Source organism: Sceloporus occidentalis, unplaced genomic scaffold (genome assembly GCF_023333645.1).
Source record: "Sceloporus occidentalis isolate IW3139 unplaced genomic scaffold, rSceOcc1.0.p SCAF_3, whole genome shotgun sequence".
Lineage (NCBI taxonomy): Eukaryota > Metazoa > Chordata > Lepidosauria > Squamata > Phrynosomatidae > Sceloporus > Sceloporus occidentalis.
The window spans coordinates 21,608,694-21,622,832 of NW_028316983.1; the positions used below are offsets into that span (position 1 = coordinate 21,608,694).

Genomic DNA, 14,139 nt, shown 5'->3' on the forward strand with positions numbered 1-14,139 from the left:
CAGTATATATATACCCAACTTTTCCCAGGCAAGCATTCTCTGAAGATGCCAGCCACAGATGCTGGCGAAATGTCAGGAAGAAACTCTTCTAGAACACGGCCACATAGCCCGAAAAACCCACAAAAAAACTATAGCAAAGATTCCATCCTCTCCTCTACTTCCTCCTGAATTAATTAATTGCAAACTGTATTTGCACTTTGAACTGTTTGCACCAACTGAAGCAAGCTGAGGACAAGAGGGTGAAGCAGGAAGAGAGAAGCTGGGGCATTTTAAAAGCAGTTTAAAAAGTGGGATGACAGAAGAATAGTTGGACTCACCCTGACAAATCAGGATAACTGGTAGGTACATAGGATGCAGCTGGATTATTGCAGTGATGGAAAACACCCAAATTATGACATTCACTTTTTTCCCAACTACAATTTTTTCTATCCCATTTTGTCATCACTTCAGAATTTTTCTTTCAAATATTTGTATGCAATTTTTCTGCAAAAAAACCCACAATTTTCATAACAAAAAAATGTTTGAAAATATTTTCCTTTAATAAAATGCTACTTTTCCTAATTTCAATAATTTTATCTATAGCTTCCTGAACTTTTTCATACATGTTTTCATCAAATAAACACATTGGGAAATTTGGATAAATTGAGAAACTGAAGGATAAATGCATTCTGGTTGGCAAATTAGTTTTGGAAGTGCAAATTAGGTCAGTTTGCATTTAAATGCAAACTAAATAAATCCCCATACCTGGAGAGGAGACACAGAATTTTCTGTATTTTCCCAGGGGAGCAAAGATAGGTAAATAATATGACAGCATAAGATTAAAATGATTACAAAATTGCTATATGAGCATTAGCCTTTCTGGAGTCAATTGGGAAAATGCAAATGGTAAATATGCTAGTGTAAAGTAATGTTGAGTCCCAGGAGACCCATATTGCCTAAGGAGTTAGCTTTGTTGGGGGTTTTGCCATTCTGTACAAAACTAATGACTGTGTAATTAAAGCTGGCAATGCCTCTTTCTCTCTCATTATGTATCCTTGAGAAAGAGAACTGGAAGCTTTGTTTGATGGAAAGTTAATAGGATATTTAATACTTGGGAGAAGACTTGGGGGGAAATTAAGAGCCAAGTAAACTCACAATGGTTTTGTACTCCTGGAATTCAGGTTTTTGGCATCAGCTTCAGAGAGCTTTGTCTTGGTGGTATTTTTGCATTAGCTTCATCATTTTTAATCAAATATCATTTTTAGATATTTCTATTTTCACAGGACTAGACCCACAGCAAAACAACCACAGTGGAATGAAGTATGGTAAGAAGGCAGTAAAGCAGTACAGCAATGAGTAATTCCAGCCATTCTTCCACTGCAAGAAAGTCTGGAAAAACCATGCAGTTTTCAAAGCCAATTGGCAATTTGGGGCTAATTCTTCTGAAAATTCATATGTGGCCAATTTACACTGAAAACAGAATTTGCAGATAGGAAACAATATTTTCTGTGCAGAAGTTTCTTGTTTTCTGCATTAAAAAATCCATATGAACACAGAGTAATCCCCAATCACAGTATTCATCAATGCAGGAAACAGCTTTTTATTGACTGACTGATTGATTGGATTGATTGGATTCATATTCTGTTTTTCTCCTGAGGTGAGATCCACAGTCCAGTAGATCCTTCCAATCCACAAGGGTTAAATTTCATACACATGCACACCACAAATGGGGGAAAACACAGATAATTGCACCCAATATTATTCAGTGGGCAGTGACATGCATGCATCTATGTCAGAGCATCTAAATGCATGCACCACCATGAATAATATGGGTCATGGCAAGCATAGATGCTCCAGTCTGTAGATCACTAGACTGCTGATGCAGCAGGCCAACTGTATTTCTGTTCAGTAATATTATCTTCTGTACAGAAAATGCTGTTTCTGTGCAGAAAATGACAACATATGATTTTGCAGATTAGACCTCAAACTGCAAAAATAATCTAGATCAGTCTAGGATCCCACTTGTCAGGGTTTCCTGATGTCTGGAAAAAAAGCATATGCTTTTCCATCGTTTGTTTTTTTTAATATTTTCAAATATTCTTCCCACTTAAAAGTTATAGAATGGGCTCTTGGTATTCAATGGTGTTTGGTTCCAGGGATGCTCAAGTCCCATTATATACAATGGTGTAGTAAAAGGGTGTCCCTTTTTTAAAAATGGCAAAAAAAAATTAAAAAATGTATTTTGGAATTTATTTTTTGCAATATTTTCAAGCCATGGATGGTTGAATCTAGGGCAGTATAAGAGCCCTGGTGGTGCAGTGGTTACATGACTGTACTGCAGCCACTCACGCAAAACCATAAGGTTGCGAGTTCAATACCAGCGAATCGCCCGAGCTTGACTCAGGCTTGCATCCTTCTAAGGTCACTAAAATGAGTACCCAGATTGTTGGGAACAATTAACTTACAGTTATAAATTGCTTAGACACTGTTAGTTCAGTATGAAGCAGTATATAAATGAAGCTGTTTTGTTTGTTTGTTTGAATCTGTGGATGCAGAATCAGTGGATATGGAGGGCCAACTGTACCACTTTGATCCCACTTTAACTCTTATGGCTGCATTCTACTAGAATCCTGGTATTTGTACCTTTGTGAGGTACTAATAATTCTCTGTAGAGCAAAGAATTCTAATCAGCTTATCATATTACAACTCTATGGCTTATGTAGGATGTAAATGTGACAGTTACTGTAGAATCTGATAGAACATGACAATAAATGTTGTTGTTATTGTTGTTGTCATTGTTGTTGTTGTTGTTGTTGTTGTTGTTGTTGTTAACTTCCCTCAGGTCAACCTCAACTCATAGTGACCCTGCAGATGAGACACATCCAAGACCCCCTGTCCTCAACTGTTCTGCTCAGGACCTGCAGGCTCCAGCCTGTGATCTCTTTGACTAAGTCTATCCATCTGGCATGTTGTCTTCCTTTCTTTCTATTGTCTTCTACCTTCCCCAGCATTGTTGTCTTTTCTACTGATTGATGCCTTCTCATGATGTTGCTAAAGTATGACAGCCTCAATTTAATCATCCTGGCTTCCAGGAAGACTTCTGATTTGATCCGTTCTAGAAACCCCCCTCCTTTTTTGTGGTAATCTTGACCATCCATGGTATCCTCAGTACTCTTCTACAGCACCACATATCAAATGAGGTTTTTTCCCCCTGTTACCTTTCTCCACTGTTCAGCTCTCACATCCATATATGGTGATAGTGAATATGATGGCTTGGACAATCCTCACTTTAGTGTTCAGAGATATTTTTACACTTTATTTATTTATTCATTCGTTCGTTCATTCATTCATTACGGTAGAATCTTGTCCAGCCCTTTCCAAACCTAGCAATCTTCTAATTTCTTGGCTAAAGTCACCATTCCAGTCCACATTTGATCCAAGATATGGGGACTCAATGTTTCAGTTTTCTTGTTATCTAGCATGAATTTTGTAGATCTTCTCTGGTCATTAATAAATATAGATGATATGAACTAGATTCACAATTGATTTGTCTTGATCAATTGTCAATCTAGTTCATATCATCCAAATTTACTAGATTCACAATTGATCTGTCTTGATCAATTGTCAATCTAGTTCATATCATCCAAATTTATTAATGACCACATAGGATCTACAAAACTCATGCTAGATAACAAGAAAATTGAAATATTGTCTGTGTTCTGGTTGGTTGTCCCCAGAAATGCAATCAACAGGAGTCCATAACCCTGTCACTCAGGAAACAACTGATTGACATTCCCACCAACCCAGAGACACATGCACACAAGCAATCTCCAGTGCTAGGAGGAATTGCAACAGGGACCTCATTTCGACTTATCTCAGCAGAGCTCACTCATGGGAAGGGAGGGGAACATCATGAGGCTGCTTTCTAAAATACAGATAAACTGACCCCTGTTGTTAATAATATTCATTTATTCATTCATTCATTCATTCATATCCTGCTCTTCAGCCAAAAGGCTATCAGTGGCTGCTGCCCAATAAATGGGGATTGGGAAGGTTAGGTCAGGAGTCACTGCATAGCCCCATAGTTACCCATTCAAAACTCCCCAACAAGATTTCTAACATCAGTTATACCTATTGTGTGCAATGCCAGTGAATCTGCTGTTGTGGCACATCAAATTGGCTTCTTACATGTTTAAAATTACAAGCTGAGGTGCCAAAGATATATATCATCCCAAGAGAAGAATAGTGACGCTTGATTGCAAAATATTGCCATGGGATTAATAAACCTAATTCCATTTCCAGAACGTGCCATAGTGTGCCAAAAAAACTGCAGCAATCTCCAGGTGGTATTGTGTTCAGCAGCTAGGCAAATGAAAAGCACTGCAAAGGCTTAGGGAATGCAGCTGGTGTGTGAACAGTTTGTGTCTTATTAAAATAACTTTAGGATTATTTGTAAAGGTTAAGCATGATTGTTTCAATCTGTAATGCTAGCAGCCAGAATGCCTATTTGTCATGTGTAATAAGAGTACCGCTGTGAAAAAATTTGGCTTCTATCAAAGTGAAATTAATTTCCCCCCTTTGTGTAAATCTGCCAATCATAAGTCCAGAGGGTATGCTCTTCTCTGAAACCTTTGGTGATATGCTACTTTTTATACAGATAAGGATATTAATGCATGTTACATTCACTGAAAAATTTGAAGACCTGGCATATACTATTTTATAAGGTGTTTTTTAAAAAAGTTTCATTCCTCCATAAACCTCCTTCACACTACTCTCACCAAAATAAATGGGAGGTGATCAAGAGCAAAACAGGTGAATAGCTTTCATTCATTTCATTGGGTATGCCTAAAGAAGAGCTTGACATCTTCAGTTTTGGATTGCCATGTATGTTATGGTCCATTTTTCATTCCATATCTCAGCAGTTCAAAATAATGTCTTGAAATGACAGCAAAAGATATTGAACAATCAAGATCTTCCAGGTGAATCGGACTTTATCTTTCATAATTCCAGAATGTTGGCCAAGCTAGCTGGGGATTCTGGGAATTGAACTCCAAAAAACCCAAGGACCAAAGGCTGGGAGCCACTGAACTAGAGCAACCCCAACAGGTAGCTGTCCAGTCTATTTTTGAAGATGTCGAGAGAAAGAGATCCCACCACCTTTCTAGGTAATTGGTTCCATTGCCAAACCACTTTTACCGCTGAAAGGTTCGTTCCAGGGTTCAGCTGAAATGTAACTTCCTGTATCTTAAAACCATTAGACCTCATCCTGGATTATTGGACTTTTGATAATACTCTATTTTAACAGGTTAATTTTAATTGCATTCTGTTTAATTATTTTTAAGGGGGGATCAGATATTGCATTGTATACATATTATGTGCTGTATATTGCTGTTGTTTTAACATGTAAGCTATTTTGATTGCCCTGCAGCAGAAAAGCGGGATACAAATAAAAGTTTTATTCATTTATTTATCCTATCCTATCTTACCTTATCCTATCTTCTAGGGCAGCAGAGAGAAAAAAACAGCTTTTCTGTGGCAGCACTTTAGATATTTAAAGAATAAAATTATGTCACCTCTCATTCTTCTCTTCACCAAGCTGAACATGACCAGCTTCTTCAGCTTTTCCTCATATGCTTTCTTTTCCATACTTCTTATCATCCATATTGCCCTTCTCTGAACCCACCCCAAACTGCCTATGTCCTTAAAACTGAGGCCCACAAAACTGAACACAATATTCCAGGGGATGCCAGAATATATTACGGAATCATTATTTCCCTTGACTAGGAAACTATGGTTCAGTTAATGCAAGCTAAAATATTGGAGGTGGAAAGGGGCAGGTACTGAAGCCAAGATATAACTTTCTATATTACCTGGCATGCCCAACTAGACTGCTGCCCCCTTATGAAGTTGAGAAAACTGGCCAAGTACCAATGATAAGATCTTACCTTAGAAAACTTATCTTGAAATTATAACTCTCAGAATCCTCCAGCCAAAACTCCAAGTTTTGTTTCTCATTAGAATAATATCCATCATCCAAACTGGTCAGTTTTTGTACATGTAATGCAACAGGACACTTTCTTATTTTTTTGCCTCAGCTATCAAAAAATCTTGGGCCATCCATGGCAATAACGGTATTGCTGAATGGCCCAGCTTTGTTGCAGTGCTAAAACTCAGTTTAGTGGCACATGGGCAAGCTTATGTACATTCTGGACTTGTCTTCTCCACCAGGACAGCTCTACTTTCAGATTTAAACTAAATCTATATCAAACAAGCATAAACTGGTTTAAATTATGTTTATTGAAACAATGTGGAATCAACTTTCTGTTTCTGGCTTGTTTCAATAAATCATAGATTAAAATCTACTGTTGGGCAATATTTTTTAAGGAAAAAGTGTGCAGGCTTTTAAGTACTCCAGAACTCTTCACCAGTATAGGTGGCACAAAAACAGATGATATGGGGAGGGAAATGGCTACCCTGGTTTTTGTACCACCTTACCTACTGAGGACTCCTTAGGAACTTAAAAGCTTGCACAGTTCCATGGCATTTTGGTTTATCTGAATAAAGATATTGTCCATCTCAAGGCTTCTTTTTAATAATCATCATCATTATCATCATCATATGTATTTATATCCCACTTTTCCAAAAAAATTGGTACTCAAAGAAGCTCAAAGCATATATTTGTGGAGAAAGTGTTAAATATAGATACTAGATGCAGTTCTTAGTACAAATTGAAAAAACAAAGAAACATGAATTTCATTTAAACCACAATGGCCACAATTACAGATTGCAGAATGGGAAGAACCCAAAATTTTATAAGGTCATCCACATGGCATTAAACTGTGGTCTGGTTTACAACCAAACCAAGTCAACACATTTAACAAAACTGTGTCAATTTTTCATACACAAAAAGAAATGTTATGTTTTAAATGGTTGATTCTTGGTAAACAATTTTGTGATTTTTTTTCTCTTTCTTGTAACTAGGCTCTGTGATGCAGGAAATAACTCTGGCAGCCTCCTCTATCAAAAAACTCCAGTGGAAATGGCTACAGTAGAAGCTTTAGTGTTCATGGTAGGGCAAAGCCCTCAAGGGGTTGTAGGGCTTCCAAAGGAGCCCACAAGCTGAAGATGTTGCTAAGGCCTGCTTCATCTAATATCCTCATCACATTTTCAACACTCCAGACTTGAATAGAGGGGGGAAAGTGGGAGGCAGAGAGTGAAACTGGGACATCTTAAAAGTATCTGAAAAAGTGGGATGGCAGAGGATTAAATGGGATTGTCCCTGTCAAATTGGAACAGTTGGAGGGTATGGTTCTTCCTATCTACACAGGGCTGTGTAAACAGGATCAACATAGCATGGCTAGTGGACTACATTTGGATTGGAAATCTGGATGCAGTTGTTTTAAATTTATTTTTACTTTCAATTCCTCCTAACAAAATATCTCACTACTTTCCACTCACTTTACGATAAATCATACTCCAGGATTTGCCATCCCTCAAGAAAAATCTATAGCTCCTAGATTGGGTAAATAAAATGGGAATTTGGGTGTCTTAATCATCCTTACAGTGGTTCAGCATATGCTATGACATACCAAGCAACACAAGACTATGGCCATGCACTTTGACCCAACCATGAAGATCCCCATTTTTGCCATTGCTAGAAGACAGGGGACAGAATCCCTTTGTGCCTCATCATGCGTGGATGGCAGGGCCAGCCCTTTTATTAAACAGAGTGAAGAAAAAAACCCAGAACTGTTTGTTTGTTTTGCAGGGGGGATTAAACACTGGCAGGCAGGTCATATGAAGAATACCTTCAACTAAAGCAATTAAAAATGTAACTCCATGAAGACAACAACAAAAATTAAAAAATGGTATAAAATTGTTTGAAGCATACAGTTAATATAGCAAGGAAAGGGGAAAACTTATAAGAACCTATTAAGGCCATATCCGCATTGCAGAAATAACCCAGTTTGGTATTGCTTTAGCTGCCATGGCTCAATATTATGAAATTCTGGGAATTATAGTTTTGTTAGACATTTAGGCTTCTCTATCAGGGAGCTCTTGTGCCCCAACAAACTACAATTTCCAGAATTCCATAGCATTGAGCCATGGCAATTAAAGTGGTGTCAAGCTGGATTAGTGCGGATGCAGCCTAAGGAGATTATTGCATGCAAAAATAAAGTGACTTACCCTTGCCTGGATACAGCCACTTATGAGGTGCAATTGGGAATTGTCGCATGAAAAATGCCACTGATGCTACCTGGCAACTGCATCTTGGTTCCCAGCTGTGCTCAGCCGGCTGATTTGCAAACACGGGAGCTTCCCATGTTTGCAAATCGGCTGGCTAAGCATGGCTGGGAGCTGGGATGCAGCCCAGTGGCATCGGTGGCATTTTTCATGCAATAATTCCCACTTGCATCTCATAAGCGACTGTATCCGGGGTAAGTCACTTTATTTTTGCATGTGATAATCTTCCATGTGAATGCAAAATGGGACTAGGATACTTCTGATATCTCAAAGGGTTCAACAACACAGGAATTTTGGTAGTCCTGATCTTTGGTGCCTGATCCTATGGGGGGAATCAGCCTCTCTACCTATCTAGGATATCCTCACATTCACACATAGACACACACATACTGGGGTCAATAAAATAAATTCCTCAGGTGGCAAATACTGGGAGGCAGCAGGCAGCAGTGATAACTCCATACCATTCCTTGCTAATCCTTTGATCATTGTCAAGCTGTATATGTCACACAGCCTGTCCTTCCCTGTCATCAAATGTACTGCCTTTCTCATTGTCACTGTTGGAGTAAACTTCACCTGCCTGTCCAGTTTGATTCAGTTATGTGGAAAGTGAGTTGCCATGTTGTTCTTTTCCTCAGGGAACAAAATGTCTTGGACCAATCCTGACAGCGGGCAGAAGGATCAGAAGTAAGGCAGGCCTATTCTACTGGTATACATAGAAATATTTTTTCTGCAGTGCTTCTCTTTTGTTCAGCAGAGTAGTTGCATATATGATCTACATTCATTGCAATGCATCTTTCCCTACAAGCATTACCTAAGCTTTTACAAATTGGATTCCATTTTTAAAGTTTATGTCAATTCAAATTGTTGGCTATTCAACAAATCAGGGGGGCAGGGGGAATGCAATTCAATGTACTCAGCAAGTAAAATAGGTTTGCCAAAGTCCAAAGGCAACATGCTTCTGGAGCATTTAACTCTCAGAATAATAGGCCTGAATAACAAGTGTGCATTAATTCATTGTTTCCCTGACTGTTGTCATATCTGTTCACAGCAATTATTCAGATCAGCATCCAGTATATTAAACAGGCCTTGTTTGCATTTATGTTCAATGGAAAATGGGGAAATGAGGGAGTAGAAACTAGAAAACAGCTCCATCAGGCCTCTATTGCCTTAACAAAGAAAGAAGGAAAAGACAAGACAAGAAAGAGAAAGTAGAATTGTTTCTGGAGCAACATTGCTAGTTTGTCCGTTTGAAATTCTCATTCAAATACTTTACAATATTTGACTCCAAATTGGTATAATAATAATAATAATAATAATAATAATAATAAAGATTTATTTATAGCCCGCCAATCACGAAGAATCCGTGCGTGTTTCAACAATAAAATACATCAATTACAATACAGTTAAAAATCAAACCCTAGACCTACCACCCCCAATACCCAGTACTAAAACAGAATTAAACAATAATAGTATAAAAAACATTAAAAACATTAAAAGCATTTTTTAAAAAGGCAGAAACATAGGCAGGGAAGAATAGACAAATGAGGGGACAATACCTCTATATCTGGGGAGGGTAACTAAGTTGGAAAGGCCTGCCGGAAGAGATCCGTCTTGAGTGCTTTCTTAAAAGCTGTCAGAGTGGAAATGTGATGGATTTCCTCTGGCAGGTCGTTCCATAGTTTAGGAGCAGTAGTAGAGAAGGCCCTCTGGGAAACTGATGTTAACCTAGATTTTTTTGGCTCTAGTAATTTCTTCCAGAGGACTTTAGTGTGCGGGGCGGACAATAGGGAAGAAGGCATTCCCTCAAGTACTCTGGGCCCAAGCCATGTAGGGTATAAGACCGAAGAGCAAAATATCAAGCAAGACCTGCTCCTTCTGCCCCCTTATCCCATCCCTACAGATGTCCTGCTGAGCTCTTGTAGAGAAAGAAGAGGCAATAGAGATAAACCTTGTGGAGTTGTCTTTGTGCCTTTTGGATTTCCTCACAAAATGTCTCACTTCTGCAGGTTTATGTATGCCTTCTTCCAAGAACAACTACATGAAAAGAGATTCAGCCTAAACATTAGGGATATCTTCCTGACCATAAGAGCTGTTTGACAGTGGAAAATGCTCCCTTAGATGGTGATGGAGTCTCCATCTTTGAAGGTTTTTGATCAGTGGCTAGATGGTCACAAGTTCTTTGATTGTGTACTTCTATATGCTAGAGGGTTGGACTGCAGATTCCAGACTGATAGCCCTTGAAGTCTCTTCCAACTCTATGGCCTGTTACAGACAGCCAAAATAAAGCTGCTTCGAGTCACAGTGGAGGTATGGTGTTTCAATGATGCATGCATCCTAAGAGTCCAGAAGCCACACCAAAGCCACGTTCCAGTCCTTAGGGCTGGAGCGTGGTTTTGGTGCGACTTCTGGACTCTTAGGACGCATGCATCATTCAAATACCATACCTCCACTGTGACTCGAAGCAGCTTTATTTTGACTGTCTGTAACAGGCCTATGATTCTGTGATTCTAACCTGATGCCCTTCTGGTATCCATTCACTGAGCCCAAATACAGTGTTATGATTCCACTTTAACTGTCATGGTGCCATTCTTTGGAATCCTGGGATCTGTAGTTTAGGAAGGGGTATTGAGAATTCTCAGCCAGAGGGATCTAGTGCCTCACTGAACTACAAACCCTGGGATTCATAGGATGGATCCAAGGTAGTTAATGTGGAATAATAGCATTGTAATTCTGTAGTGTAAATGGGTTCCAGTTGTTTGGAACAGACCCACCTAGCACAGGCAATGCTCAGGGGTTATGGACATTGTAATTCAAAACCTGTAGAGGGATTATTACTAGGGAACAAGTCCCATTGGAATGACTGCAATTTCCAAGTGCAATTTGTTGCACATCATAGCTTTATCTTGACAGGGCCATATAGTTTTTCCAGATCAAATAAGAGGCAGGCCAAGTGTACCTGTTTTAGGACAGAGGATTTCAGCAAGCAAACTTGCTGGAATTCACTAAAGGTACAGGGGCCCTGCCAACCTGATGGTTATGGTTAGTGTCTCACAGAGCTCAGATATGACCTTTTTGGATTATAATTCTCAGACCTGCCAGCCACCAGTGGTCATGCTGTCTAGGAGATTCTGGGAGCTGTAGTCAAACACAGGCATTTTCCTAAACTCTGGTTCAGTACAAACCAATAGAAACCAACAATTAATTAGGGGGAAAACATTTGGAGCCAAATCAATAGCTCCCAAGATCAATAAAATGCCTGTCAGAATTCCATTTTCATTTGCAGAGGAAAATAACACTGGCAAAGACTTTGGTCCTCTCTGCACTGCCAGGATACTCTAGGGACAGCCTGAAGTATATTGGCCCCAGAGCTGCTCTGACCTCCCCTTATTACTCTGGCCCTTGTTCTAATGCCAGGGGATGTCCGCATGCAGGTCCCACTCTGCTGCCTGGCACAGCTGCTGCAGGGACAACACATAATTAGTTCTGAGATCAGAACCAGCCAGCGAACTTTGGACACATGGCTAGGTACCTCGTTCTGACCTCAGAGCAAGGGATGTGCTACCACCATGGTTGTGCCAGGAGACACAGCAGGATGCATTTTAAAAAGCTGCCCCAAGTCAGAATGGAGGGCCCTGGATCTTCCTTAAATAACAGAGTTATTTAAATTCATTTTAACAGAGGTATACCTCATGTTTGGTGCTGAATCGCCCAGATCGGACTGTTTGCACGAAAGTCAGGGATTAGGCCATGCATGATCTGGACTCCACTCCAAGAGTCTGGGGAGAGACCAGTTTATTTGGGCCATGCAGACAGGGCCAAAGAGGTTTATTGTATCTCTAATTCATGTGCCTGCCACAATTCAATGGGTAACCTGAAGGCACACATACACACACATGTGCAAGTGCTGATGCTTCAGAATGATTATTTTGCTGTTTTCATTAAAGGAAAGCAAAGGCAACTGCTTCACACTTTTGTACTGATCCCGACACATGGCAGCTATTATGACAGGATGCTTTTTGGAGCCAAGCAGTCAAACAGTAGCAGTTTGTTCTAAATGAGGAAGATCAAATATCTTGAAGTTACACTCATAGATGGGGTTGAGTTGCTTCCACTATCATCATTCCCATTCAGGCATTTAGAATTGCCTGGGAGGCCGGTGCAAAAAACCACATGAAACCAAATTGGATGAAAATCCACAACTTTATTAGCAACAGCAAACCAGAACAGAAGGGTTGGCACAATGCATAAGGTCAGGATCTGAAGCATCGAACCTCATGTGACCGCCAGGCGTTGGGATGACTTAGTGGCTAAGGAACGCCAACTAGCCGCCATCACACCAGGCACTCTCTTGTTATCAAAGCCCCTAGTCACTGGGTGGCTTAACCATGTTGTGGCCCCCGCAATGGCCACAACGCATGCCCAGCTCAACCCCAGGTCCCTATTGACTCCCAAACCAGTGCTCCAGCCCTGGTAACCAAACCAACCAGATCCTGGCCTATGCTGCGGCCCCAAGTTGTGACAGAAAACCCCAAGCACCCAAGCGGAGGGTGGGTGGGAGAGCCAAGCTGAAAATGGCTGCGGGGCCTGGCCGCATGGCCTTTATATAGGCCAAGGCCCTACCTCCTCACCCCATGGTGAGGCTCCTCCTCCAGGGCAGCCCAACCAATGAGCTGGCCTGGAGGACTGAAGCCTCACCATAGAGGCTTCCTCCGCCCCTACAGAGCAGCGCGGGTGGAAGGTGCGGGCCCTTCTGCCCAGCCCACCAATCAGGGTGGAGGATGGCCCCAACCAGGAAGTTGGGGCTAGGGAGCCGCGCTGGCTCCCGGCGGCAAAGCAGCCGGCCCATGCAGTCGGGCAGCCACGTTTTTCTATAACTCAACATCTGGTGAAGAGAACCAGCTAATAATCAGGAAAGCAAGCGCAATGAGAGAAGCCAGTATTTTCAAGCATGGCTGCCACCACCACCATCAACATTCTGTACCATCAGGGTTGCAAAGCATACATGTCCACATGTGAAATTATGCATTGATTGAGCTATACAACCTGTGTATGCTAATGGATACTGGAGTATAGCTACAGCAAGTGTGACTGAGGTCATTGTCACCCAAATAAGAATTTTCCATGCAGTTTCCCCCCAGCCCTCAAATTTGTAGCATTGCAGTAACTCAAAACTTCAATTGAACATTTAGAAATATAATTTAGACATTCAAAGGAAAGGGGCGGGGGGGGGGGGTAAAGTTACCAAGACAATGTGAACACTGCAGATATAAGGATGCTATGTGTGATTGATTTTCATTGCCTCACTCTCTGCAATGGTATAAATTTGGAAACTGAAGGAAAACTGGATGGGGAAAATTCTTATTCCGGGTCAATGCCTTCATTCTCTGCCCCCCCCCCCCCAGCTACTTTCCTGATGCATACACAACTGAATATACACTCACATGTGGATGCATCTGCTTTCATGACATTAAACTGAAAAGCCAATACAGTACTTTCTACAATACAAAAGTTATTCTTCATGATGTTGCAGTCAAAATGTAACTCAACTGCAGTATATCTTTGTTAGTGTAAAAATGAATTAATTCTAAGTATCTAGGGTTTTTTGGAACTTTGTGTTTGGACTTCTAGGAAGCCTTGTAGTATAAACTGACTACAAATCTCTTTTGACCATCATCTGTAAAACAGATGCACATTTGACAGTTGTTGAAATTATATTTGAGAATTGGAGTAAACACTATTTCCATATTATGTTTTGATATACAGAGCACTTTACCTCTCATAACTCATTTTGCCTCAAAATGACAGCTCGGCTGAGAGATTGTGGCATATCCAAGTTCACCTATCAGGCTTCAAGGGCAAAGAAGATTCTCCCACGCTGCATTGCCTGATCTTAATAAGCTGACTTTTACCACATTG

At 40.4% G+C, this 14,139-nt stretch overlaps 1 protein-coding gene across 3 annotated transcripts in view; it reads right to left on the reverse strand.

The window, feature by feature from the left end:
* The window catches only part of DOK5 (docking protein 5), an 83,632-nt gene that overhangs the window by 31,363 nt on the left and 38,130 nt on the right, over nt 1-14,139 (reverse strand). The window lies entirely within an intron of this gene.